We start from the raw sequence: 15,152 nt of genomic DNA, 5'->3' as shown, positions 1-15,152 counted from the left end.
CCTGATGAGGTAAGGTGGGCAACATTATCCTCGACGGCGAAAAGTATGAACCCAAAGTCCGACTTGTGTAAAATACACCACTTGGTCTTTACTGTTTACAAACATGTAAAGCAGAGGGACAACTGGAACCCTCGAATGAATGGCCATGACAAGCAGATAATTAATTAATCAATCGATCCGGTTAAATAAGAAATGGTAATTTAATACAAGGTGACCCCAAAAAAGTGGGCCCTGGGAAAAGTTTTATAAACTTTACAGTTTTCATTGAATCTCTATTTTTTTTTTTTCAAGAGGTCAGAACTGAGTTAAGGGAGAGTGTTATCTGTCGAATTTCTTGATTTTGTGACATTCACATGCCATGCCACGGTCACTCGAGCTGTCAACATATTGACATATTGGTCAGTGACATATTGACTATATAAGTGAGTAATATGATCTATCGATTTTGTTAGATTTGATTGATTAATATTAAACTTGTTAAACCTTTCCTGGGGCAAACTTTTTTGGGCCACCCCGTACAATTGTTAGAAGTGTATATCCGCTCTGATATTATTGTTACTGATGTGAGAAATAATTTGACAATGTTAAATACAATATTGAAGATATTCCATCCATTCTTTTAAAGACGATACTTTTGAATATCTGAAGGATTGCAGTTTTAATTCGACAGAGATCTTTAACCCAAGCAACTTCAGACACAAGGAATACACAATATATTTAAATTCTCCAGGTAGGAAATTTGTCCTTTGTAGTCATACCTGTGTGTTTGTTGTTTGATAGGGCCGGCGACCCTCGGGTTGTTCAAATACGGGTACTGCACGCAGCATCACCTTATCATGACTCGTACACCTGGAGCTCTACGTTTAGAGCACCTTGGCAACACACAGGACCGCTCGTCCCTCCATAATGAAAATCCTCAAGTCAACTCTCTCCTCATCTCATTGATGAACCTCCCTACGCACGCATTGCCACTCCACCCTTCTCACATGAAAGAGCGCACAACATATCGTGTTCATGTTGTGAACCCCGGTGAGGGTGGTGGTGTTGATTCACATCTCCATCGAATTTTACATTCGCCATTTACCTGAGTAAAAAGACTTAATGATACTGTACATGGAAACCTACACACAGGGAGAACATCATGTCAATGTGATATCCACACCCCAGCACTCTTACCTGTATCGCTGCAGGTGGTACTCATTGGATGCGGATAAAGGTAAAAAAAACCCCAAAAGTTAGCAACGATACTGGCACACAAAGTCCTACTGTTTTCAAACGATTTTATGTCCACACCATGATTGTAGATAGCATAGAGGTATTTACATATTCATCTGATATTCTAAACGATGTTGTACATCGAGACGCAGTCTGCGGTCAATGCACGAAAGGAGTTTAAACCTTGGGTGTGAAACCACACCCAGGTATCAAACCCAGACGAGATGAATCTCTCTTCATCCAGGAAGCTGGTTGGAAGGAGGTGGTGTTGGGAGATGGGTAAAAAGAGATAGAACAAGGCACGCCATTCGGATACACTGTCTTCTCACAATGTGTCCACTCTGACATATTCCCTGAAGAATTAAGGATTGGAAGAAGAGCTCATTCTTGTAAAAGACCTGACCATGTTCTACTACAACATTGAGGAAAGACAAGCAACTGAAAGATCTGCTCTCAACCAAGTCTGTTTTTGGCCTCCAGTGCTCTTTAGATTGACACGGACCGAATACGGGTCTTGTGCAGTGACCCATGGTTACCTTCCGTTGAAGTGGCTTTCCAAGTGGAGCATGCAAGTTGCTTGGTAACTGTAACGTCATTACATCTACACATGGATCATGGTTTGAAAGATGAGCACGAGAGTTGCAAGCTCGAGGGAATCTGGTGTCGGAGAGAGAGTATGTTTTTGTGGAAGAGGTTCTAATTGTTGCCAATATCTGCAGTGGGAAGAGACCAGACCAGTTTTGAGAGAAAGAGCAGTTCTCAAGATGCACTAATATGGATGTTTGAAAAGCCAAACCTGTTTATGCCTGTGATCCATCCATTGGGACCATACTCCGTGCAGAGCGTTGGTGCTGCCTAAGCAGTCTCCTTGGCTATTGGGCACAATCCTGGACGGGTCGCCACTCCGACACAGATGCCTGTGACGCTGTATCAAAATAGTGAAAGCACTCATCAGGATGTGATCAGAGGAGCCCACAATCGGTGATGAGAATACAGGTTAGGTTACAAAGCCAGTTTGCCAAAACCAGATCCAAGAGAGAAAGGTGTGATTCAGTTTGGAGGAAATATAGTTTGGAAATCAACAGATTGTGTTCGGTCTACAGTGTCAGAGAAAGCTTTGACTGTAAACCCATGGCTGGAGATCAAGGAGGAACCAATGGCGAACACCGCAACACTCAACTTCATGAGTTACTAGCATTAGTATTACTCGTAGAGTACCCGCCCTACGGGTGATCTTGTTCCAAGCATGCAACACACTCTTCTGACGCATACCTTTATTTGGGTGGTGTATAGGCAACTGACAGCTTTGTATACACAAATAAAATAGCCCAGGTGACGTGCATGAGGCAAAAACATACCTACTGATTATAATTCAAAACATCTCATTGCACGAAGTCTGTTGTTGGCTTAGTGGTTAGGGGTGGCTGGCTTAGGATCTTTGGATCCTGTGTTTGAGCCCTGTTGGCTGCTGAATTAACACCAGGTGGGGTTGACTCAGCCTGCCATCCTTCTGAGGTCGGTGAAATGAGTACCAGTGTACTGGTAGAGAGGCACATCATCAGCAGCACAGCCCTGTTTCCAAGAAATGATAACTATCTGGCAGCCAAGTTGCCATATGCCTGAACATAACAGAACCTCCCTGCACTGGAAAGCGTGGGAACTAGTCCAAGAGCATTAGGTCAAAATAGGCCCTAACCTGGACATTTTTGGTAACAAGCTGATTTTTTCAGGATAGGTTCAGGAATATGTCTAGAATAACATACTAAAAGTCCTCATAAATCCTCCTTGAGCGTTTTCCGCAATCCAAGATGGCGTCCAAAATGGCTGCCTCTTCTGTTTTTCTCATAACTTTGCAAGCAGGTTTCCCCAAAACACACTTTAAATGTCTACATATATGTTTTGAAGTATGAGGAACTCATTAGAATACATCTTAAGAGATGCTGAAGCACGCAAGTACCAATAAGACCTCTTGAGTTCTTCCAAAAGTCCAGGCAGAAGCAGACGCCGACACCCTGATTGTCTCCACAGCACTAGCACTGGCAGAGTCAGAACATGTGCCAGTTGCTGTCGTTGGTACAGACACAGACTTACTGGTAATGCTAGTTGCTCGGGCAACCTCTTCCACAGATGTGTACATGCTATGCCGCAGTAATCCTGTCACGGTCTTCAACATTCATGAGATTCAGCATGCCATAGGGGACACAAGAAATCACTTGATGTTTCTTCATGCTGTGACGGGATGTGACACGGTCTCTGCGATCTATCGTCAGGGCAAGCGTAAAGTTTTCAACATGGTGCACAAGAAGCGGGACTACGACTTGCTGGATACCTTCACAAACAGTGGAAGCACCCATGATGAGGTGGAAAAAGCTGGGGAAGGCTTCATTCTTAAGCTTTATGGAGCCAGCAGTTTTGAATCTCTTGATGACTACCGTCACATCGCATACAAACGGGCAATCGGTCGCAGTTCCCTCGTTCATCCTTTCAGCTAGAAAGTCTACCTCCAACTAGTTCTGCAGCAAAGCAACATTCATATCGCGCCTATCTTACCGTCCAGGAATGGATGGGTAACTCCTTATCTCCAACAGAATGGGGCTGGCGATTTCAGGACGGGACTCTTACCCCGGTCGAAACAGACATTGCTGTTGCACCCGACACTTTGCTGAACATGGTGGCATGTGGGTGTAAACCAGATGGTTGCAGAAGCATGACATGTAGCTGCAAGAAACTTGGGCTCTTTTGTACCTCAATGTGCAGTAAATGCAGTGGTCTCAATTGCAACAATACAGCACCAACTCTTATAGATGCCGACGATGATATTACCCCAACTTCAGAGGACATCAACATTGAAGATACAGCATCCGACGATTTTGGACGCCATTTTGGATTGCGGAAAACGCTCAAGGAGGATTCATGAGGACTTTTAGTATGTTATTTCACACACATTCCTGGACCTTTCCTGAAAAAATCAGCTTGTTACCAAAAATGTCCAGGTTAAACCCTAATGCTCTTGGACTAAACAGAATTACTGGACTGTAAATGGTGGAGACTTGTTATATCCTTCACCACCCGTAGGTGGCACTACATGATACACATTTACATGGAGAATTTGCGTCCCCCACCTCATCCCTTCAAGACTACCGGCAAAGATAACACCCCATACATGAATTGGGGTCATGCTGATCCTATGTAGCAAGTCTGGATGTAATTGGCCCAGAATTGTAGGAGGAGTAGCGCAACAAACACACAAACAAACAAACATACAAGCCGGGAGGCGGCGATGGATCGCCTAGCATGGAAACTATAAGATATACAGCAAAATGGATGTCATATAGCGGATAGGGAATCACATTAAGATTATGCATATCAAATCTCATCCAGTTCCATCTACTGATGACTACTCGGTTTCCATTTGAATGAAAAGTACTGAAAATGTGGTTTGAAATCGGAAATCCCCAAAGTTCGAGGGGGTGCTGTGGGTGAACAAAGATCTAAATCGAAAATCTGGCTTGATCGTTTGTGCACAATGTATTCCAGACGATTAGTGTGAATTTTCATGACCATCCGACCATAACCCTAGGAGGAGTAGCTTTTGGCGCGAAGGCACCTCCAGCTCTCGCATATTATCGATTTTTGCACTAATTGACCTTTGATCCCTGACCGAAGCGAAATCGGTCAATATGTCCTGAGGCAAAGTTGTAGTACTCATTGAGTACCATGAACCTGCAAAGTTTCATTCGTATCGATGCACTCACCTGGTCGCTAGGGAGCCTTCAATTTTCGCCAATTTTCGCTCATACCCTAATTGTAGGGGGCGCTGCGGGTAAAGTATTCATATATCACAAAAACCGGAATATATTTGATAGAGCATCACCTGTAGATCATTCGTGCCAAATTTCATAACCCTACGTGGGATAATGGCTTTCGGAATTTATTTCGCGTGAACGGTACCGATTTTGAAGGTCTTTCGGTTGTTGCTAGGGAACCAAAGCGTCTCTTGCAACCATCACAATTTCCAAAGCACTCGGTCATAAGATGTACCTACCACCCGAGTTTGGTCAAAATCTGCCCACGTTTACTACCAATTATGCTGATGACAAACGAACAAACATCCAAACAAACAGACAGAATTACTGACAATAAGGGTCACCTATTTCGGCGACCCAACAAACACAGGTCTGTGAATTAGAGTAAGGATGCTGAGTGACAAAGTTACAGTTTCCATCTCTCATGTGTGGGATATGCATAGGTGACATGCACCAACGTTTCATTTTCTTTAATAATTTTGTATACATAGTCATGGCTCATGGAAGAACGAGAACACAGAATGGATCAGGATGCAACACAACAAAAGCATCAGCAGAAGAAGGGGGGAAACATGAACAGTAGGACAGAGGGAGAAAAGACTGAGACAGCCAAACAAGGGATGTGGATTATGATGAGGGGTCGGGAGAGAATGCAAAGGATGGACAATATGGATACAGAAGTAAAATTTTGGGAGGGGTTGGGGGTGGCTTAACAGGTGTAGAAAAGATCATGGTACTTAGCTTCCTGAGTGGGGATGATTTGAGTGGTGGTGAACAGCTGTCTTGAAGACCTGGAGGGAAGAATGAGATTGAAGAGGATGAAGAAGTTGATTTCACAGGTGGGGAAAAGAGGAAAAAATGAGTGGAGGTGAGCAATGGTTCTAGATTATAGCAGTTTCACCAGGAGGGGGTTGCTGGTGGTCCGTGTACATCCTGCAAATATCTGGGGTGGGGAGAGGAAGTCAGAGATGGCAGAGGGTGCAAGACCAGAAAGGAGGTGGAGGAAGACAGACACCACTGGCTCATCAGTGATGGCAAACTGATATACCCATACACTCAATTTCATCTTGAGAGATTCCAATAATCTTGAAGGCCTTTGATCAACGGCATCAAGCTGAGAAAGGTGTGAGACAGGAGCGCCAGCCCACAGGGGAGAGCAGTACTTGATCAAACTGCGTGTTGGACATACACCTTGGTGTTTCCTTCTCTTTAGTGTACGTATGTTGTTCATGGTGCTGGACCCAACTCGTTCTCTAACGACTGCAATCCAAGGTTTGCGCTTCATGCATATAAATGATCATACAGGTCAGCTACCTACCAAATGGACCTTTGTTGGTTGGGGTCTGTGACTTCTGAGTGACGTTACAGTTACCACATCAACACCATAACGTTTTTGAAACTTGTATTTTAAATAAACAGTTAAAAAGTCAAATGAGGAAGTTCACCATTGTACACAATGTCCAACTCCGATTCCAGCATTGAGTTGTTTCCGCCCAATGTCCCTGTCCTACCGGCTCAACTCGCGCGTGCTAACCTCGTCCTCCTGGGCTGTCAAATGATCGAGTCCTGTCACGTCATTCTCACTCGATGTCCTTGCAGCGTCCGTCGGAGCTGTCCAACGACCCACTCATGTTGCGTTGTTCTCTCTCGTACGCTGGCCCGTTCAGGATGATTGAAGGGCTCAAAGGAATTCTTTCCCGATACACAATCTTAATGAGTTTTAATCAACCTGACTATAATCGGCTCCACGCGTTAACAACCACTCTGGACATTAACACCTCGTTCACTCATCTTATATATTATTTCTGAGTTTGTGGTTTTGTGTCGCGCTATCTTCGACTTTGTTCTGCGCTCGAGTAACGTGATATTCGGCTTACATTATCTCAAAGACCATATGAGGTGCATGGTACAAAAAAAAGTAAATAAAATGGTTCTGAAACAGTGAAATCGTATTCCACTTACTACATTCAAGTAAAATTACTACTGATACTCTGCATCAGTTCCTTTCTCAAACACACCCACCCCAACATGTCGCGCAGAGCGCGGGTTATGCTAGTCAGAGTTTAATCGATCACGGGGACGATTGAAACACACGTCTCGTCACATGTCACCTGTGTCTCTACACCTCCCTATTGCGGGTTTATATAGTAACACAGAATGATCCTGTGCCTTCCAGTAAATGCGATTCTCGTCTGTCCTCGAAGTTTCATCTCGAAACATTCCAGCATCTTCTCGAATCTCACCAAGCAGTTTACAGTGCAATACTGCCATCGACAGTCAAAATTAGCTCATTACATCAAGCGGTTTACAATTCACTGATTTGTGCTGCAACAAATTTATAACATGCAGCAGTCAATTTTAATCGCTCATTTATCGGCATTGACTAATGCTTATCCACAAATACCACAAATAATGCTTACTGGCCATATTGTCTAGATTTTAACTGACACTGCAGATGAAGCCCTTGCAGGTGTATAGGAGCTCAGGTGTACCGAGGAAGGACTTTGGACAACAGAGAATGCCCAGTTTGTGAGTGGATTTGGAAGCCAACTTTAAAATGTGGTTTGTCCAAAAGAGATCATGGCAGATAGTGAGACTGAAGAATTTGAGTGACTGATCCTCTTTGAGCGTGTTGTTGAGAAAGTAGATAGGATGGTTTGCAGGATGTTCCTTTCTGAGATATATATATATATATATATATATATATATATATATATATATATATATATATATATATATATATATATATATATATATCTTGTGTGGGATTTCTCAGGGTTAAAAGACATGTTCCAAGTGTTTGACCAGTTTGTGATTTTGTCAAGGTCGGAGGAGAGGGAAGAGGCCCATCTGTCAGAAGGATGAGAGAGGTCACGGCAGGGGGTGGAGTCATCAGAAAAGAGATAGAGGATTTTCCAGAGTCAAAAAATCATTGATGAAGATCAGGAATAGGATGGGGCCCGAGAACACTGCCTTGGGGTACTCCACCCTTGATGGGAAGAGGAGAAGAAAGGATTCCATTGAGAGTCACATGTTGGCCATGAGAGTGGAGGAAGTCTGTAATCCATTTGTGGAGTTAGCCTTGGATGTCATTGGCAGACAGTTTGGAGAGCAAGGCAGGATGCCAGACTGTATCAAAACTCGAGATTTGTCCAGAGAGACCGCCCTGATATCATGTCTGATATTGAGCACCTCCATCCATTGTTGAGAGAGGAGAGGCAACATGTCCAAGGAATAGTGACCAGGTCTGAATCCAAACTGAAGATATGAGATTGAGTCTTTGGAGAAAAGGAATGATTTTATTATCAACGGTGATGATGGATTCCATGACCTCGCTGATGATTGGAAGTTAATTGGTCTGTAGTTAAAAGGATCCATTTGTTCACCTTTTTATGTAATGCTGTGATGTTAGCTGGTTTCCAAGCAGATGGAAGATCATCTATGGGAAACGATAGGATGAAAAGAGCGGAAATACGATGTGCAAGAGCAACTGAACATTTTTGGACTCATGAGCTGATGCCATCCTGTCCAGTTGCCAAATCAGAGTCAAGGGATGCCAAAACTTCTCCACCTTCTCAGGTGCAAGAGTATTTACATTGTTTTCAGAATACTTAAATTGTCCGACCTTAACAAAGAAGGCCCATATTGGCAAGGCCTTCTACATAATACATGAACATGGGAAGTTTTGTGCATGTGGTATCTCTGTCTCAGGTACTCCCCTTGGATGGGGATTCCTCATTCATTGGACTGAAGAGCTATTACTTGTCGTGATGCATTCTTGAAGACGGCAAAATAGTCTACCGAAGGAATAATGAATGTTCTGGTGCTGTCCGCTCATTAACTTAATTGAAGAGGTTACTGCAGACATGACAAACAACATGTGACAAACATCCAGTGGCCTGCAAAAGTATTCACCCCCTCCCAATAATGCCACATCTATATATTAATACTGAAGGACCAATGTTGTGCTCCTCCTCGCGGTCGCATCACGTTTTTCTCGGTACTGTGACCTGGATTGAAAGAAACTTCGTACCTGTAAGAGTGCATCACACTTAGTGGCAATAATCAAACTGCAACTCTGAAGCAGAATAAACACTTTTTGTTGAGACGGGGCCGAGGAGTGAAGAGGCGGGGGGCGGGGGATGAAGAGACGGGGGCAGGGAGTGAAGAGGCGGGGGCAAGGTTAGCAAATTTTTGGGTGGGGGTAAGCAAATTGAAAGCAGGAGACGGGGGGGGGGAATGGGGCAGGGGCTGGGGTGAATTAGTCGGGGTTGAGTGTGAGGGGGTGGACAGGGGGGCGGGGGCCCGGGGCAAATGGGGCGGGGAATCAAGAGACGGGGGGCAGAGAGTGAAGAGGCGGGGGCGGGGCCGGGGCCGGGAAATTAAACTTTTGGGCGGGGGTAAGCAAATTGAAGGCGGGGGTGGGAGGCGGGGAGGGGGAAAGGTGCAGGGGAAGAGAAGGCGGTGGCAAGCACACCCTGTCCAGTCCATGTCCCTCAAGTATGGGTGAGCTGGTGAGGGTTGTTGAATGAACGGAATCCGACTGTGACGGGGTTTCGGCTAGTTTAGATGAATTACGAATTATGTAGAAACAATTTTTCCAAATTAACTTTTTTATTCATAACTGAAGAGATCAAACGAAACACTGTTATAGTTGAGGGAGGTTACATGTCAGGAATACCTGCAAAAACGTGTTCAAATCAGAATTCACTGGTTGTAAAAGTATTCGGCCCCTGAGGCCAGTACTTGGTGGAGCATCTTTGACAGCAATGACTGCTACGAGTGTTTTTGGGCAGATCTCTACCAGCTTTGCACAGTGAGATGGTGAAATCTTTGTCCATTCTTCATGTAACAATTGCTTTAGTTCTGCCAAGTTTGATGGGGATCATCGATGGACTGCAATCTTCAAGTCTCACCATAAATGTTCAGTTGGGTTCAGGTCATGACTTTGACTGGACCACTCAAGAACATTTATGTTCTTCTTATTCAGCCACTCCAGTGTGGCTTTTGCTTTGTGCTTCAGATCATTGTCCTGCTGAAATGTGAATCTCCTACCCAGTTTCATATTCATGGCTGACTCGAGCAGGGTTTCATGAATGATTCTCCTGCACTTTGCACCATTCATTGTCCTTTACATCTTGACAAGCTTTCCAGTTCCTGCAGATGAAAAGCAGCCCCATAACATGATGCTGCTACCATCACGCGTGACAGTAGGGATGGTGTTGACTGGGTGATGTGCAGTGTTCGGCTTGCACCAGATGTAACACTAAGTGCTTTAAATTTAGATCTAAAAGTTCAATTTTTGTTTCATCTGACAACAAAACTTTACTCCACATGGCTGTCATATCATTAAGATGCTTTTTAAAACCTCCACACGAGCTTTTGGATGCGTCTCTTTCAGTAATGGCTTCTTTCTTGCTTTTTGTGAAGGGATCGGGATATTGTTGATAGATGAACACTGGATCTATCTTGGACAAAGAGCCTTTCAGATCTTTCAAAGTCATTGTTAGATTCACAGTGACATCCAGAACCAGCTTCCCGCTTGCCTGGCTGCTGAATTTGGATGGGCGACCTGATTTGGGTGGAGTCTGGGTGGTATGATACGTCTTCCACTTCTTAATGATGGATTTCCCCGTACTCAAAGGGATAATGAGTGACTGAAATCTTGTTATAACCCTCTCCTGAACGGTGTGTCTCCACCAATTTATGCCTGACTTCCTTGGAAAGCTCCTTGGTCTTCACGTTTACCTTGTTGGTTGACCAAGTGAGTTGCACCTTAAAACTCCTTAGATAAGTGGGGGGGATTAATTAGCTCACCTGGAAGGTAGTTCCGGGGAGCTTATGGGATGGCGCATCGTCCGTCCATCCATGAATACTTGCAACTTCTTCTCTGAAACTACACATACGATTTCGATGAAACTTTACCATAACCTTCATCCACCTGTATGTACCAAAGTATGTTCCTGGCATTAATGAAACGGGGTCTGAGGGGGTCAACGGAGGGAGATTATGGGAGGGGGGTTCCCCCCCTAAACAGGTATTTGCTTTCTTCTCAGAAATGACATAAGCAATTCCAATGAAACTTCAGCACCTATAATGTCCCAAAGTTTATTCACGACATCAAAAAAATTGGGGTCTAATGGGGTGTAAAGGAGGGTTACTCTCCAAAATAGGTATTTGCTTTCTTTGCAGAAACTACAACCATTATTCCGATGAAACTTGACCACCACCTTCATCACCTGTGGTTTACTAAAGTTTGTTCACGACATAAAAAAAACTTGGGGTCTCAGGCAGTGGTTCTTAACCTTTTTATGTGCTCGTACCCCTTGAGCTTTCATAATATTTCCCAGTACCCCCTGTCTAAAAATTTATTATTATTTATTTATTTATTATTATTATTATTATTATTGGAATTTAAGTACTATACAGTATTGAATTTGACACCATATATCGTACCCCCTGCTTTGATGCTTCGTACCCCCAGGGGGTACACAAACCCCCGCTTAAGAACCACTGGTCTAAGGGGTTCTATGGGGGAAGAGGGGAGTTGCCCCCCCAAAATAGATATTTGCTTTCTTCTCTGAAAGCACACACACAATTTTCAATGAAACTTGACCACAACGTTTAACACCCACGATGTACCAAAATTGTTCACTTTAATTTAAACCACTGATTACATACAGGTGAAACCTATTACACTTATTGTTTTAACCTTTCAAACAAATAATTTACTCCTGAAGTGATTTTGGGTGAATTAGGCAAAGGGTTTGAATATTTATGCAACTAAAAATCATCTGATTTTCTCTGTTAATCTAACATTCACATTTTATCTGCTTTTATTAGCTTTGTCACTTTGTAGAAGTTTGCGGAGACTCTATATATATATATATATATATATATATATATATATATATATATATATATATATATATATATATATATATTAAGAAGTTTGATTTGAAAGCATTATGAAATCAGCTCAGGGTACATCAAAATTTGAAAATTTTGGAGGGGTGGGGGTGAATACTTTTGCAGGCCAATTATATTCAACAATATGCTAAATGTTCATATGATGTTTGCAACAGATTTATAGCTATTGTCCTGCTTGAATAGGGTATTCTTTGTCTTCATTGGAAGGGTACAGATTCTGGACATATGACAATATTGTTGTACTGTGAAGAGATAATGATGACTGCACTCTTCAACCCAATTAATCGTCTTTCTTCCTGTTTGTGGAACCGCATTCCCGAGACCGATCAATCCCACCCTTCCCTCCAGTGCTTCAAGCAGGGAGTGTACCACTATCTCATGTCATCCCCCCCTTCCTACCCATGGTCTTTGCTTCCCCCATCAACCCTACCTGACCTAACACTCCAAGTTGTAAGTTACTGTGTTTCGTCTCCTCCTTTCTCTACTGTCCTGTTCGTTCATTCCTTTGCTTCTGTATCCAACGATTGTCCCCGCTGCCCCCATTGTCACCTCACTCTTCCATGAGCCTCGATGTTTTGTTTAACAAAAAAAGATTCTATTGTCGCTGGCCTTCCCCCTTTGTCCTTTATCAATCCGCAATCATGTCCGTCTCCTTGTCTGCTTGCTTTTTCCGACATGTTTATCGTTTGCAGACTTTATCATTCAGCTCTTCCATGAGGCTCGGTCGTCATTAACAACAAAAGGATGGAATCACCTCCTGCATTTTGAGGTCACCATGTCTCTCTTTCTGCAGCTTTTCGAAACAAAATAATTTATAGAATGACCGAAACGTAAGACAAAACGTCCCTTTCCAGTTGATCGACTTAATTATTTTTTTTTTTTTTGGACAAGATACGTCAAATGGTGTTTTTCTTACACCTTGTTCGGAGCACAGGCAGGTGTGCAACAGCAGGTGGCAACATTGCCGTGCATTTGACCGACCGTGTTGTGAAAAGCCATTCAAACGTCGACGGAGAAAAAGAAGATTACCATTTTCCTCCAAAGCAAAAAGGTTTCCACAAGATGACAGCGAGAAACACTCCAAGTTGTTGATAAAGGAGATGATTCATCATCGGTTGAAAATTGCTGGACAACTGTGATTAAGCCAAAATATTAGATAGCTTCGAGGGGGAGTGTGCTTACTCCGAGTCTAGGATATCCCCTGTGCTGGTAGGATAGCTGAGAGGTACACACATTCATCTCGAAGCTGTCTAGCCTGGGTTCGAATCCTGACCCAGCTATAAACTGTCATCCTGGTGTTTCACACGCAGGGTGATCCATCAGTGTGTGCCGTCTCTTGGATGGATGCTAAACAGGTGTTCATCTGCCACGTTAAAGATTCCATGGTGTCTTTAACGAAGAGTTAGTGAGTTATCGCTAGAACCATGAACAAATTACTAATTTATGCCCTAACCCGCAGAGGGCATTTCTCAGTGACACAGCTGTGCCCTCAGCCAATGATGCCACCCTGCAGCCTTGTAGTGTTGCATCCTAAAGAAGAAGATAATATATCTGGCAACCCTAACGCACAGACAATATGTGGTCACTAACATCTTTAAATGGTGACTGCAAGTGATCTAGTGGTGACCTCTATGAGATAGAGATAGAGATAGATATATAGATTGTTTTCAGAGTTGGAATCGTTACTCAACCGCATTACCCCTGCTTCTGGCAGGTGTTAGTGGTTCAACCACTTTTACGATTCCACCTGTTTAGGAGAAAATTGCAAGTCATCTCCCCATACTCGGGGAGATTTATTCAATGTCCATGACCTGACTCTGGGTACCCCAAGCACGAATGCAAAATTTTGTGGAGGTCAGCCAAACCATCTGGGATTCGAAAGGAACAGATATACAGACACTGCCTTACTCTGTAGAGTAGGATTGCTAAACACTTTTGCCTCCATTACAAATAATGACTTGCAAGTGACACCATAGACAGTGGTGGAAAATAAAAACATTCTGCACTTCACGCGGCCTCAACCGAATAGTCACCAAATCTACTCGAGGGAATATCACACCTGACATTGTAACGACTGATAAACAAAATTATACCAAAACTACCACTGCAGTTTTCATGGGGAAATCGGACCATGGCACATTTAAACTCGATACCTGCGATCAAAGCGATCACCAGGGTAAGCCTACGGGGGGGATGCTTACCCTGGTGATCGCCCCCCAACTAACCCAATGATGGCCATATTTATTTGACCATTTATCCAATGACCTTGCCCGAGGGGATGAGGACAACAATTTGAAGCCCATGGACGAATCACCTAACATGCAAAAAGTATGGAAACACAAACGTGTAGCCTGGGATAGGATGAGGAATGACATTTCCAACTTCAGCCGGAAATAAACTCCTCCAGGTTAATCCTGAACAGGCGTGCACCAACATGAATGACCAGGTTACATCTACAAACTATCTTGATTTGTAAAAAAAAAAACGTCTCCAAACAATTCTCCATCGTTTCATCAGGTATGTAGAAACACTGAAAGACCAGATGAAAACGTTTCAGGCTTAACAACACAGCTCGACACTCCAGAAACACAATTTCAACTCGTGCTATAAAACCTACACGTCGTTGCCCACACCAAATTTGAATGTAAACAGACAATTGCCTTTAAACTACGACAGTAACGACAACGACACACTCGGTAGAGCGCACACCTCCACCAGGCTAGACAGTTTACGTTTTGTCTCTCAATGATAGGCTGGATCTGCATCTGGACCTTGACCAAAATCTAATCGGCTTGTTGTTGTCACCTATCCAACTCATTCACCATGTTTTGTTGTTTCTCGTTTGTGGTCCTATCTTTCAATGGTGAACAATCACTTGAAAAATTCTCAGATCCGGATCCGGATTCGTATCTTCACCAAAGTTAGGCATTGCCGTCCTTGGCCGGTCAACTACATACACAAAAAGTTTCAGAACGATTCTTGAAAACTGTGGCCAAAAATCATGTGACAAACAGACAGACAGACAGACAGACAGACAGACATGCCGGTAGGCGACATGGGTGGTCGCTAAATAATTGCATACTAGTCATACAGTTTTTGACGGATCTGGCTGAAATTCTTTGACAAAGACGTTGATTATAGTGCGCATAAAAGCACGGAAGCCGATTTTTGATTTTCGAAAAAAAAAAATTTGGGGGGGGG

The sequence above is a fragment of the Eptatretus burgeri genome, chromosome 8, assembly GCF_056783735.1.
Source record: "Eptatretus burgeri isolate ZD-2024b chromosome 8, Ebu_testis_v1, whole genome shotgun sequence".
Lineage (NCBI taxonomy): Eukaryota > Metazoa > Chordata > Myxini > Myxiniformes > Myxinidae > Eptatretus > Eptatretus burgeri.
This window is presented reverse-complemented; position numbering follows the sequence as displayed.